This window comes from Lepidochelys kempii, chromosome 7 (genome assembly GCF_965140285.1).
Source record: "Lepidochelys kempii isolate rLepKem1 chromosome 7, rLepKem1.hap1, whole genome shotgun sequence".
In the NCBI taxonomy this organism is placed as follows: Eukaryota; Metazoa; Chordata; order Testudines; family Cheloniidae; genus Lepidochelys; species Lepidochelys kempii.
Genome location: NC_136386.1, coordinates 125059967 through 125073118, shown reverse-complemented (window position 1 = coordinate 125073118; position 13152 = coordinate 125059967). Strand labels below are relative to the sequence as shown.

Below are 13152 nucleotides of genomic sequence, written 5' to 3'. Positions count from 1 at the left end.
TGCACCCACGCCCGCAGAGCCCACCACGAGGCCGTGTGCACCCACGCCCGCAGAGCCCACCACGAGGCCGTGTGCACCCACGCCCGCAGAGCCTCTATCTCAACTGGGATTTCTGGATGCCACTGAAATACACCAAGCCACCACTGCAGTTCTGGCCAGCCTGGCTGCACAGGACACTCCAGTGGAGAAGACCCCAGTGCTTAATTTGTGACAGGGCTTGCCAGGGGAGAGCCCCGGTGTCTCCGGGCCGTGGCAGGGCCAGGCCCTGGCCCCTCTGGGCTTTGCCACCTCAGTTATAAAGTAAACAAATGGTCTGAGCCCCGGCCCCTCCTTCATGACACTTGACGCCCTGGATCACCCAGCACGGTGCCCAGGCCAGTGTCCGTAGGGGACACAGCGCACAGTGCCAAACACTCACCCCAGTGCTAAGGTGACTCTGACCTCAGGAAAGGGGGGACCATGGTGCCCCAAGCAAGGCTAGTTAATACATCCACCCACCCCGCCTCCAGTAAACACAGACCGGCTACGACATACTGCCCCACAGGGAACACGACACTGCGCCAAGATGGGGCCAGCCCCCCAGTGAGCCCTTCCCAGCCCAGCTCCTGACTCGGTAACACCACAGCCTGCAGCTCACTGCAACAGCCAACACGAAACCCTGCAGGCGGATTTCCGAGGGGCTCAGAGCCACCGGCCCTGCCGCTCAGCACTTCGCACTGTCAGTCCTCTACTTTCCTGGAGGTTTCTAAGCAGCGGAACGTGGCCTCCATCACTGCCCGGGCCTGCGTGTGCAGAGCCACCGGCAGACAATCAGTACCGAGCTCTGCCGGGGCAGCCCTGCCTGCAGAACGGGCTCATGAGGGGCCGGGCACGCAGCCGCGCCCAAACAGCGAAAGAAGAATGGTGTGCGGGGCTCCCCGCAGCCTGGGCCAGCTGGGTTACAGGTCTGCGCCTGGAGAGCCACCGTAAGACAATCATAAGAACATAAAAACAGCCACATTGGGTCAGCCCAAAGGTCCACCTCGCCCAAGATCCTGTTTTCCGACAGTGGCCAATGCCAGATGCCCCAGAGGGAATGAACAGACCAGGTAACATCCAGTGAGCCATCCCATGTCACCTGTTCCCACCTTCTGGCAGACAGAGGCTCGGGACACCATCAGTACTGAGCTCTGCAGCCTGCAGCTCACCTGCGGCAGAACGGGCTTACGAGGGGCCGGGAACGCAGCCGTGCCCGGAGAGCGGCAGCAGAATGGTGTGCGGGGCTCCCTGCGGCTTAGCAGCTCCACAGCTCGTGTCCAACGTACGAGGGTGGTTTCCTACCTGCCAGCCCCACTTCTCCGCCTGGCGCCAAGAGTTCGCTCTCAGGCCTTGGCCCCAGCAATGACAGCTCTGCCTCTGTCCCCCATCACCCGTGCAGCCCCGCTGCCTGCAGCGAGCACAGCTAGGTGTCACCGACAGGCCGCAGCACTGGGGCTCAGGCCAAGGAGGGAGAGGTTGGCTGGGCTAAGGAGCAAAAAGCAGGAAACCGTTATTAATGTCATCAAGATGAGAGACAGCCCCAAGCCCCCAATCAGCAGAGACGACCCTCCTACCTCGGGGCAGTTCTGCCGAGTAGGAGGCAGCTGGTTTTTAGTCACTGTTCACAGCAGGACCAGCTAAGGACACAGCTGTCCTACTGACACCATCCGCACGGAGAGACTCCTGTAGACATCAGCTCTGCTGCTACCACGGCCCCGCAGATGGTCTCGCAGAGCCAAACATCGCCAGGCATTTGAAGGTGTGCTTAAGGAAGCGCATTCTAATAGCTTATCGTTCAGGGTTTGTATTTGCTGGCCTGGCGTCACCCCTCACTGAGGACTAGCCTCTTGCCTGGGTTAAACACTAGCTCCATTTTATTGGGCACTTGTTACCGACCTTTTGAGAGCACTTGGTGCCGTAACAGCTGCAGAGCAGTCAAGCTGGCCTGTGTGCAAAGCCCATCCGACATTTGGGGAGTGGGCTTCTTCTTCCCCTTCATAGAATCATAGAATATCAGGGTTGGAAGGGACCCCAGAAGGTCATCTAGTCCAACCCCCTGCTCAAAGCAGGACCAATTCCCAGTTAAATCATCCCAGCCAGGGCTTTGTCAAGCCTGACCTTAAAAACCTCTAAGGAAGGAGATTCTACCACCTCCCTAGGTAACGCATTCCAGTGTTTCACCACCCTCTTAGTGAAAAAGCTTTTCCTAATATCCAATCTAAACCTTCCCCACTGCAACTTGAGACCATTACTCCTCGTTCTGTCATCTGCTACCATTGAGAACAGTCTAGAGCCATCCTCTTTGGAACCCCCTTTCAGGTAGTTGAAAGCAGCTATCAAATCCCCCCTCATTCTTCTCTTCTGCAGGCTAAACAATCCCAGCTCCCTCAGCCTCTCCTCATAACTCATGTGTTCCAGTCCCCTAATCATTTTTGTTGCCCTTCGCTGGACTCTCTCCAATTTATCCACATCCTTTTTGAAGTGTGGGGCCCAAAACTGGACACAGTACTCCAGATGAGGCCTCACCAATGTCGAATAGAGGGGAACGATCACGTCCCTCGATCTGCTCGCTATGCCCCTACTTATACATCCCAAAATGCCATTGGCCTTCTTGGCAACAAGGGCACACTGCTGACTCATATCCAGCTTCTCGTCCACTGTCACCCCTAGGTCCTTTTCCGCAGAACTGCTGCCTAGCCATTCGGTCCCTAGTCTGTAGCTGTGCATTGGGTTCTTCCGTCCTAAGTGCAGGACCCTGCACTTATCCTTATTGAACCTCATCAGATTCCTTTTGGCCCAATCTTCCAATTGGTCTAGGTCCTTCTGTATCCTATCCCTCCCCTCCAGCGTATCTACCACTCCTCCCAGTTTAGTATCATCCGCAAATTTGCTGAGAGTGCAATCCACACCATCCTCCAGATCATTTATGAAGATATTGAACAAAACCGGCCCCAGGACCGACCCTTGGGGCACTCCACTTGATACCGGCTGCCAACTAGACATGGAGCCATTGATCACTACCCGTTGAGCCCGACAATCTAGCCAGCTTTCTACCCACCTTATAGTGCATTCATCCAGCCCATACTTCCTTAACTTGCTGACAAGAATACTTTGGGAGACCGTGTCAAAAGCTTTGCTAAAGTCAAGAAACAATACATCCACTGCTTTCCCTTCATCCACAGAACCAGTAATCTCATCATAAAAGGCGATTAGATTAGTCAGGCATGACCTTCCCTTGGTGAATCCATGCTGGCTGTTCCTGATCACTTTCCTCTCATGCAAGTGCTTCAGGATTGATTCTTTGAGGACCTGCTCCATGATTTTTCCAGGGACTGAGGTGAGGCTGACTGGCCTGTAGTTCCCAGGATCCTCCTTCTTCCCTTTTCTAAAGATTGGCACTACATTAGCCTTTTTCCAGTCATCCGGGACTTCCCCGGTTCGCCACGAGTTTTCAAAGATAATGGCTCTGCAATCACAGCCGCCAATTCCTTCAGCACTCTCGGATGCTGTCACGGAGTCCCTGGGCGATGCTCTGGAACTGCTCCCCATGAAGCCAGTCAGGACTCTGGGGTAGTCGCCTTTCTGTGAGCAGCCTGTCTTCAGGACACAGCTCACCCAGCTTCCACCTTCCTGGGTCTGACCTCGGAGCATTCAGCATCCTCTGCCCCTCCGTGCGCTTCCCCCAGCGAGTCCACTCAGGTGGGGCTCCTGGGGAAGCCAGAGGGTCCTGCACCCCAACTCCGCAGTCAGACGTGACTCTCAGCCAGCCAGTAAAACAGAAGGTTTATTAGACGACAGGAACATGGTCTAAAACAGAGCTTGCAGGTGCAGAGAACGGGACCCCTCAGCTGGGTCCATTTTGGGGGGCAGTGAGCCAGACAACCACGTCTGCCCTTCACTCCATGTCCCAGCCAGCCCCAAACTGAAACTCCCTCCAGCCCCTCCTCCTCTGGGCTTTGTTCCTTTCCCGGGCCAGGTGGTCACCTGATTCCTTTGTTCTCCAACCCTTTAGCTCTCACCTCGCAGGGGGAAGGGCCCAGGCCATCAGTTGCCAGGAAACAGGGTGTCGGCCATTCTCTGTGTCCAGACTCCTGCACACACCGGCCCTCTAGGGCTCTGCAATGATCATACACCCTTACCCCACCACCTAGATACTTAAGAACTGCCTAGGGGAAACTGAGGCACCCCCACACTATTCAGAGGAAACATTAAGAACAGTCCCACTTCGTCACATCTCTCCCCCCTTCGAGATCGAACTGAGCGGGGTCACTTTAGCCGGTGCCCTGGGGAAGTTCGAAGCCACCAACGTTCCCATGGATGCCCCAGCATCTCTCCCATTCCTTGGTAGGAGTTACACCAGGCCCTTCCAGTTTCACGCCCTCCCTTAGGTCAGGGGTGGTCGATAGCACTCGCAGGCCGCATGTGGGAAGGTTTATGCAGCCCATGCCCTTTGGCCACCCCAAGAATGTCTCCCCATTGACCATCACCTTCTGCTCCCACTGGAGATCCGAGGGGCCTGGCCCCAGGAAACTCCACACAGACATATAGGTTGGGACCAGGAGTGGGAGCCTGTCCACCTCCCCAACCATCTGGATGACGGAGTCTATGGCCTTGGGACCCAGCAAGGGAGCTAGACACTGGGGCTTTTCCACAGGGTCCCCTTGGTTCAAATCGCCAGCCTGCTCAAAGGCAGTGAGGTGGCATCCACATCCCCCCCTCCTTAACCAGGGGCAGCAATTTAGTCTCGAGGTTCCCTGCGGAACTGGCCCCCCGGGGTCTATCCCCACTCACCCCGGGGAGGTCCCCTAGGCCTCTCCGCTCCCCCACCGCCAGTTCATGCTGCTGCTGCTTCTGCAGCTCTTTCTCGGGCTCTCGCTGTCTCCCACGGTCCTCTGGCTCTCTCGGACTCAGCTCCAATCCCGTCCGTCTCCGATACCCCGATGGGGAACCCGATCGTGAAGACCCTCGTCTGGTCGGGGACAGGAGTCTTGGGGATGCCTGGCTCCCACTCCAGCTGCTCCCAGATCCTGCTATAGCCCCATTTGGGGTCAGGAATCTGTTCCTTAGAGCGGTCATCCTCCTCCAGCTGCACGATTAACTGTGCTTTGGTGAACTTTCCAACGCTCAACCCTCTCTTTCTGCACAGGGTTACAATGTCCTTCTTAAGGAGACAGTGACAGGCCGTCACTCCGCTCTTCCCAAGCTGTTGTGGACTCACAGGCCCGTGTGTTCTCAGCTCCCCACGGTTTCCAGGGAGAACCCCTCGTGTGCCAGCCCTTCTCGAGGTCACCACCTCTTTGCCAGGGTCGAGCTGCAGACTCCTCCGCCCCTTGGACTGCTCACTGCAATCCCCAGGGGAACCCTGTTACTGCAAAAGTCCTTCTCTCTCCCCGGGCCAAGCTGCAGGCTCCTCCGCCCCTGAGACTGCTCACTGCAGTCCCCAGGGGGACCCCATTACTGCACAGTCCTTCTCGCTGGTCACACACTCCCAGGGGTTAACCGCCCCCCGAAACCGCTCCTCTCTGAGCCTTCAGCAGGCCTGGTCCTCATCAGTCCCCCTTCGTTTTACTGCTCCCCAGTCACTTACTGCAGGAAGTGCCATCCACGGGGTGCAGTACATCCCACCGCTGCCACCAGTTGTCACGGAGTCCCTGGGCGACGCTCTGGAACTGCTCCCCATGAAGCCAGTCAGGACTCTGGGGTAGTTGCCTTTCTGTGAGCAGCCTGTCTTCAGGACACACAGCTCACCCAGCTTCCACCTTCCTGGGTCTGACCTCGGAGCATTCAGCATCCTCTGCCCCTCCGTGCGCTTCCCCCAGCGAGTCCACTCAGGTGGGGCTCCTGGGGAAGCCAGAGGGTCCTGCACCCCAACTCCGCAGTCAGACGTGACTCTCAGCCAGCCAGTAAAACAGAAGGTTTATTAGACGACAGGAACATGGTCTAAAACAGAGCTTGCAGGTGCAGAGAACGGGACCCCTCAGCTGGGTCCATTTTGGGGGGCAGTGAGCCAGACAACCACGTCTGCCCTTCACTCCATGTCCCAGCCAGCCCCAAACTGAAACTCCCTCCAGCCCCTCCTCCTCTGGGCTTTGTTCCTTTCCCGGGCCAGGTGGTCACCTGATTCCTTTGTTCTCCAACCCTTTAGCTCTCACCTCGCAGGGGGAAGGGCCCAGGCCATCAGTTGCCAGGAAACAGGGTGTCGGCCATTCTCTGTGTCCAGACTCCTGCACACACCGGCCCTCTAGGGCTCTGCAATGATCATACACCCTTACCCCACCACCTAGATACTTAAGAACTGCCTAGGGGAAACTGAGGCACCCCCACACTATTCAGAGGAAACATTAAGAACAGTCCCACTTCGTCACAGATGCAACTCGTCCGGCCCCATGGTCTTGTGCACGTCCAGCTTTTCTAAATAGTCCCTAACCGCCTCTATCTCCACAGAGGGCTGGCCATCTCTTCCGCATTTTGTGATGCCCAGCACAGCAGTCTGGGAGCTGACCTTGTTAGTGAAAACAGAGGCAAAAAAAGCATTGAGTACATTAGCTTTTTCCACATCCTCTGTCACTAGGTTGCCTCCCTCATTCAGTAAGGGGCCCACACATTCCTTGGCTTTCTTCTTGTTGCCAACATACCTGAAGAAACCCTTCTTGTTACTCTTGACATCTCTGGCTAGCTGCAGCTCCAGGTGTGATTTGGCCCTCCTGATAACATTCCTACATGCCCGAGCAATATTTTTATACTCTTCCCTGGTCATATGTCCAACCTTCCACTTCCTGTAAGCTTCTTTTTTATGTTTAAGATCCGCTATGATTTCACCATTAAGCCAAGCTGGTCGCCTGCCATATTTACTATTCTTTTGACTCATCGGGATGGTTTGTCCCTGTAACCTCAACAGGGATTCCTTGAAATACAGCCAGCTCTCCTGGACTCCTTTCCCCTTCAAGTTAGTCCCCCAGGGGATCCTGGCCATCCGTTCCCTGAGGGAGTCGAAGTCTGCTTTCCTGAAGTCCAGGGTCCGTATCCTGCTGCTTACCTTTCTTCCCTGCGTCAGGATCCTGAACTCAACTGAACTCAACCAACTCATGGTCACTGCCTCCCAGATTCCCATCCACTTTTGCTTCCCCCACTAATTCTACCCGGTTTGTGAGCAGCAGGTCACAGAATGCAAGAAAGGCTGAAAGGGCTTGGTTGAGACTGGCCTTCCTCTCTCCACCACAGCAGCTCCCCTGCTCAGAGACAGCGCCCGGCTCAGCCCAGCAAGGAGGGGTTTAGAACGTTTGGGCAGCAGAACACAGGGGCTGCGACGGAAGTCCTGCCACAATCCAAGTATAGAGTTTGCTAACTTAGCTAGCAAATTTCTCTGTCTCTCTCACAACCACACACCAACCACACAACAAACAACATTTACTGCCCTGTGTAGTTCTTGGAGGCCTTGGAAGAGTCCCAAGTGTGAAAGAGAGGAAAGATGGAGGCCGTTGAGTTGAGATAGGAGAGGAATAAGAGGCAGGAAGAGACAGATGCAGATGAAGTCTGACACGGAGCAGGGAGCTCAGGCACCAAGATTTCCCTTTCAAGAACAAGAGATTCAGTGGAACTGAACATCAAGACTTTTGAAACTGATACAAGGAGACACACACACATGCTTAGCCAGAGGAACTCAGTGCCACCAGGTACCCCGGGGCCAAGCGTGCGGCAGCTCAGCAAAGGAGCAGCTGTGTAATGGGGATGATCAGGGCATTCAACGGATGACAGACACCAGGCTTCTCACACCTGGCTCTGAAGCAGCAGGTGCGGAGTGCAGTGAGAGGCTGGGCACTGAGCCAGGCCATTTCTACGTAACCATTAGGCAGAAGGAATGAACCTGCTCCTGAGAGACAAGCAGAAGTAGAACCACAGAGGGGTCACAGCCCTGTCTTTGTGCCCAGACAGGGAGCGCCCCCAGACCCTCCACTCCCCACCTCTGTCCACCCCACACAGAGCCAGAGGGAGTCTGGGGCTGCCCTGCCATTGTGCCCGGATCCCCCGGCTCTCCAGCAAACGCCTGGCGCTCTCACCAGCACAGCTTGGGGTTGCCTTAAGGGCAGGTGAGAGAAACTCAAGGGAACACACCGCAACTTCTCCTCTCAGGAGACTCCAGCAGTGCACCCCGCCCCCTTCCACAGCCAATCCCTGGCCTACAGAGCCATCCATTAGAGAGGTCAGTGAGTAATTAGCTGGGCTGTAATGAAGCTACATTCATCAGCGCAAGAATCAATTTCCTCTTGAACATCTGCGCCTACAAGCCCCTCTCTGGCAGCACCTTCCCTGCTCTCTGCCATCTGCAGAGACAGCACCCAGACACGCTGAGTCTCTGCCCTGCCCCTTAGCCAGGGCATGGTACCCCACACCACAGGCAGGCTCAGAGATCTGGGGCACAGGTAGGGTTGCCTGCACAGGACGGCGAGCACACACCCTCCCCTGCCAAGCTGGCACATTCTCTGGTAAACAGCCATGGCAGAGCAATAACCACATGTGGCAATCCCACGCGAGGAGCAGAGTGCTGCAGAGGAGTCATTTCCCAGCCAGGAAGGGTCACTACCCCCGTTGTACTGATGGGGAAACTGAGGCAGCCAGATGCAACCAACCCAAGGTCAGAGTGATGCCGTGGCAGAGCTGGGAGCAAACCCAAGAGTCCCGACTCCCTGTCCTGTGTTCCAACCACTAGCCCACGCTGCCTGCAGCTTGGCCACACAAGGTGGAGGAGCCCCGCTTGCCCACCGCACCTTCCTGGCAGAGATTTATTTTTCATAATCTTTGGCACAAAGAAGCACCTTGCTATCTGCCAGGCCCCAGCCCCCTATCAATATGCATCAGGCAGTGTTTATGGAGACGGATGGCTCAGGGGTCTGTCCTGTGGTTTGGGGGAAGGGAGCGTGGGGGAGGGGCGTGGCTGTGTGATGAATCACTGCCCACTCTGTTTAGGGGTATTCATCACAGGCCACTGTCAGGTAAATCACTGGAAAAACACCTCTCCAGTAATTAATGTGAAGTGACGGATGGACAGCTCCCGAGCCCATTAATCTGGAACCTCAGAGCCGCCCAAGATTACGAATGTCAGGATGCAGAAACTGCCAGCGGATCAATAGGGCCAGGAATCCATCCAAGGTTCTCATTTCCGAGGCACCTCCGGTGCATTAGGCTCCTTCCCCTGCCCCCCACCCCAACTGAAAACGGATCCCTCCAGAACCAACAGCAGGCGCCGGGGGGCGGCCCGCTGGCTGAAGAGGGGCAGGAGCCGGGGGGGAGCACAGCTTGGCTGCACGCCTCGGGCCGGCAGTGCCGGGAAGACAGGTGCACACCCACAGCAGGCCAAACCACAGGTGCACTTTGTGGTCGGGCCTCAGCCACGGCCCATTTGTCGGTTAGAAAATGTCCCCGCTGCAGGGCCACCTGTTCCGCCAAATCTCATTCCATCCTGCTGATGGATGGATGGACGGCCGCCTGCCTGGGGAAAGCGGCGCTTGCAGGCAGCTCCCGTGCAGCCTGTGTGATGCACGGGTCCCTCATAGCTCTCCCCAACCTGCCGGCACTCCAGGCCCCAGGAGATGGAGACACACTGAGGCACAAACACCCAGCCCCGGCACAGTCTTGCCCTCCCCTACCCATGCCAGGGCTCCCCTCGTGCCATGCCCAGGGGGATTCCCATCCCCACGCAGCGCCCACCAAATGACTGCACATGGCTCGGCGACTCTCATGCTGCTGAAAGGTGCCAGAGGCACAGCCCTGCAAGTGGAAGCCCACATGACCCACCCTGCCCAGTGCTGAGCTGGAGGAAGGGAAGGGAGCTCCGTCTCTGGCCTCCACCCACGCCCCTTGAGCTTTTGTCCGGGAGTGCCAGCAAGGGGGCCATTAGTGCTGGCTCTACAGGGGGTTTGGGCAGTGGGCACACACTCCACCACCCCTGCAGCAGCCAGAGACCCTGTCCGAGAGCAGAGACCACGAGGCATCGCCCAGGGGACCAGATAGCAACTAGCTACGCGGCGGGGAAGGCGCCATGTCCCATTTTAGCGCTGCACAGAATGAAGGCAGCCGGCCCATGGAGGACAGGCCCTGAAGCACAGGACTATAAGCCAGCCCCTTTAACATAAGAATGGCCATACTGGGTCAGACCAAAGGTCTATCTAGCCCAGTATCCTGTCCTCTGAGAGTGGTCAATGGCAGGTGCCCCAAAGGGAATGAACAGAACGGTTATCCTCAAGTGATCCACCCCGTCAGCCAATCTCAGCTTCTGGCAAACAGAGGCCAGGGACACCATCCCTGCCCATCCTGGCTAATAGCCACTGATGGACCTCTCCTCCATGAATCTATCTAGCTCCCTTTTGAACGTCTGAATGCGTATCTTTGTCTAGCCAGAGATGCACATACAGCCGGTGTCATTCCACTGACAGAATGGTCCCTTTCTCTTTATTGACTGCATGAAGAGAACACATCCTGGAAGCCGCTCACAGCCTGGGTAGTCATTTTTCAGCACCAAGGCATGATTTGTTTTCTTTCCGAGGGGCAGCACGGTCTTCCTGAAGGGCAGCTCAGGGGAGGAGGCAGTGCTGGGCTTCGCCATGGACTCTGCGGGCTTTCTAAGCCAGTGAGTTTTCACTCTGCAGAGTTTACAGGGTAAGTACGGTATATTTCATGTGTACTCTCACTGGACAGGCTCGGCAGGACCTTCTGCCTGCCCCATGCAGAGGAGTGCACGGCTGTACACCGAGGCCTCCAGAACCAGTGGCACGAGACGCGACAGCACTGGCCAAGCAATGACCTGCACTCATTTCACTAAAGGGGGTATCTGAAAAATGCCACTGCCCGAAGTGGACAGGGATAGGGTTAAGCAGGAAACCTTCACTGTGACATTGGCCAATCTACAGCATGTCAGTGAGCAACATGAATGGTCCAGCTCAAACAGCAGCAGCTTCTCCGAAGGATCGTGAAGCTCTGTTAGCACAGAGAAAAGCTAAGACCTCCCCAGCACACCCTGCCCCATCACTGTCAAGGGACAATGGGGCAAGACTCTGGCACACAGCAGCCTCCCTATCCCCTCTGCTCCTCACCCAACGGTGCAGGGACAAAGCATCTGCCACAGGCTGCCGGGCTAGCACAGCCCTGGCTGCCCTCCCTGGGAACGAGACATGCTCAGCAAGAAACAAGGGCAAAGAAGCCAAGGCCCAGCAGAGAATTCCTGACGGCTCCGAGCTCACTCGCACCCAGGTCAGCCTTCAGCAGGACATCCACAGCCGCCTCTCCGCCAGGGCTTCTCCCCACCAGCCCAGCAGCTTCAGAACCAGAGTGGGAAAAGAGCTGGTCCCCCACCCAGCCTTGAGAAACTCTCTGCAGGGCGACAGGCCAGAAGGGCTCCCCCCACGAGGAGCAGGAAAGTCACTGCACAGCCTCAGTACACCCACTGCACCTAGCTTCAGCTGGGCTGGTAGCCACTCTCTCTAGGGAGAATCAGAGCTGGGGGGGCAGCCGGAGCCCCACCTCCGGCACCATCTTCAGTGTGTTATCGTCCTACAATGCACGGAAGGGAGCCTGCCTCCCCCGACGGCAGCCAGCTGGGCCCTGCCATTCCAGACCCGTCCCCAGATGCCTTCCCACCATTGCACCGGAACGCCAAGGCAGCAGGGCGGGCGGCACACTCCCCTCGGCGCTGTGCGGCACCACGGAGCTCTCCTACGGGGCAGTCAGCTGCTTGGAGATTCTGGCCTGGGGACCCCATGCTCCAGGGCCAGCATCCTATGGACCAGCCTCCCCCCAGTCCAGCCGGGCCCTCAGCTGCATGCGGTGGGGCCAGTCCCGGCAGCCGGCTGGGCTCAGGCTACTCAGCTGCCGAGCTCCAGGTCACCGACTGACCACGTCCGCCTTTCTCAAGGCCCAATTCTGCACACAGTCACCCTTCCTGAGAGCTGGGACGCAGAGGGGAGCTGCTAGGACAGCGGACAGGCCCGGAACCTCCCCCATCAGCAGCGGCACTCGGCTGGAGCGGCTCCCCGCAGTCCCAGTCACCTCCAAGGAGAACCGTCCTATTGAGGATTTACGGCCTTCTCAGAAGAGCTGATTCCCATTCAGCTTGCCTCCCGTTCCCAGCCAGATGGGATCAATTAGCAGGCGCCTGGTGCTGGGAGGAACCGCCCCCCCACCCTGCACCCCTGCCAGCCACCTCTCCATTGGGGCACAGCCTGGCAGCCCTCCAGTGCCAGAGCCAGCCACACGTCCAGTGGCGTACAGGCACATGGATAGTTGCCAGCCGAGGCCACAGCAGGCCGGCCACAAAGCGCTCTCCTCTCAGTGGATTCCTAGCAGGGACATGGCCAGCCCAGTGAGCAGGGGTCACACTGGCAGCTGGGGGCAGATGGACCACACCGCAACTTTGGCACCAATCTCTGGTGCAGCATATGCCAGGAGCAGGGCTGCTCGTTTCAGGGCCAGCCGGGCTCACTGCACAAGGCAGCCCCTGGAGATCCCCAGGAGCGTGGGTGGGACACAGGCACGCAGAGCCTGCCCGTGCAGGGAACATGCTGCAGCGTGCGGAGGTTTATTTCACAGGGTAATGCAGCTCATGCCCCCAGCCCATTACACACTCCACCGCACGGCCCCGCCATGCGTCACCACGAACCCATTTCACGCTCCGGGGGCAGGGCAATGGCCCTCAGCTCAGCCTCATTCACGCTGCCTGAGCAGGTGACCCCATAGCTCACCCCCTTCACACCGCCGGGGCCCACCACACAGTATGAAGCTCCAGCCCCAGCTGAGCAAGCTGCCACCAAGAGGAGCCCGAAGAAGCCTCTGTGCTGTGCCGGGGCGGAGGGCACAAGCAGGGGCACGGCAGAGGCTGCGGGACCCCAGGCTCTGAGGGCAGCATGAGCACAGGCTGGCTCTGCCGCCCAGCCAAACACCGAGCAGGGGCCGAGACCTGCCCGGACTCACAGCGGTGCATTTCTGTGGGGACATGCCTTGCTAGGGACGTCCCATTCCTCCAGTCAGCCAGACTAGACGATGCAGGAACAAGGAAGGTGGCTTGGCCCAGCGGCAGCCAAAGCCCAGTCACATGCAGAGCCAGAGGTCGCACCAGCCAAGTCTGGTTGTGCCTTTAGCAGAAGT

At 57.7% G+C, this 13152-nt stretch overlaps 1 protein-coding gene across 6 annotated transcripts in view; it reads right to left on the bottom strand.

Annotated features, from left to right (window-relative positions):
- R3HCC1L (R3H domain and coiled-coil containing 1 like) overlaps window positions 1-13152 on the bottom strand; it is a 60288-nt gene that overhangs the window by 29356 nt on the left and 17780 nt on the right. Inside the window, exon 1 of one of the 6 annotated variants that reach the window (XM_073354650.2) lies at window positions 3077-3764. The exons of the other annotated variants lie outside the window; for them this stretch is intronic. The gene's annotated coding sequence lies outside the window, so the exon portion shown is untranslated. Of the gene's footprint in view, window positions 1-3076; window positions 3765-13152 lie in introns of those variants that run through there. 6 annotated transcript variants of the gene reach the window in all.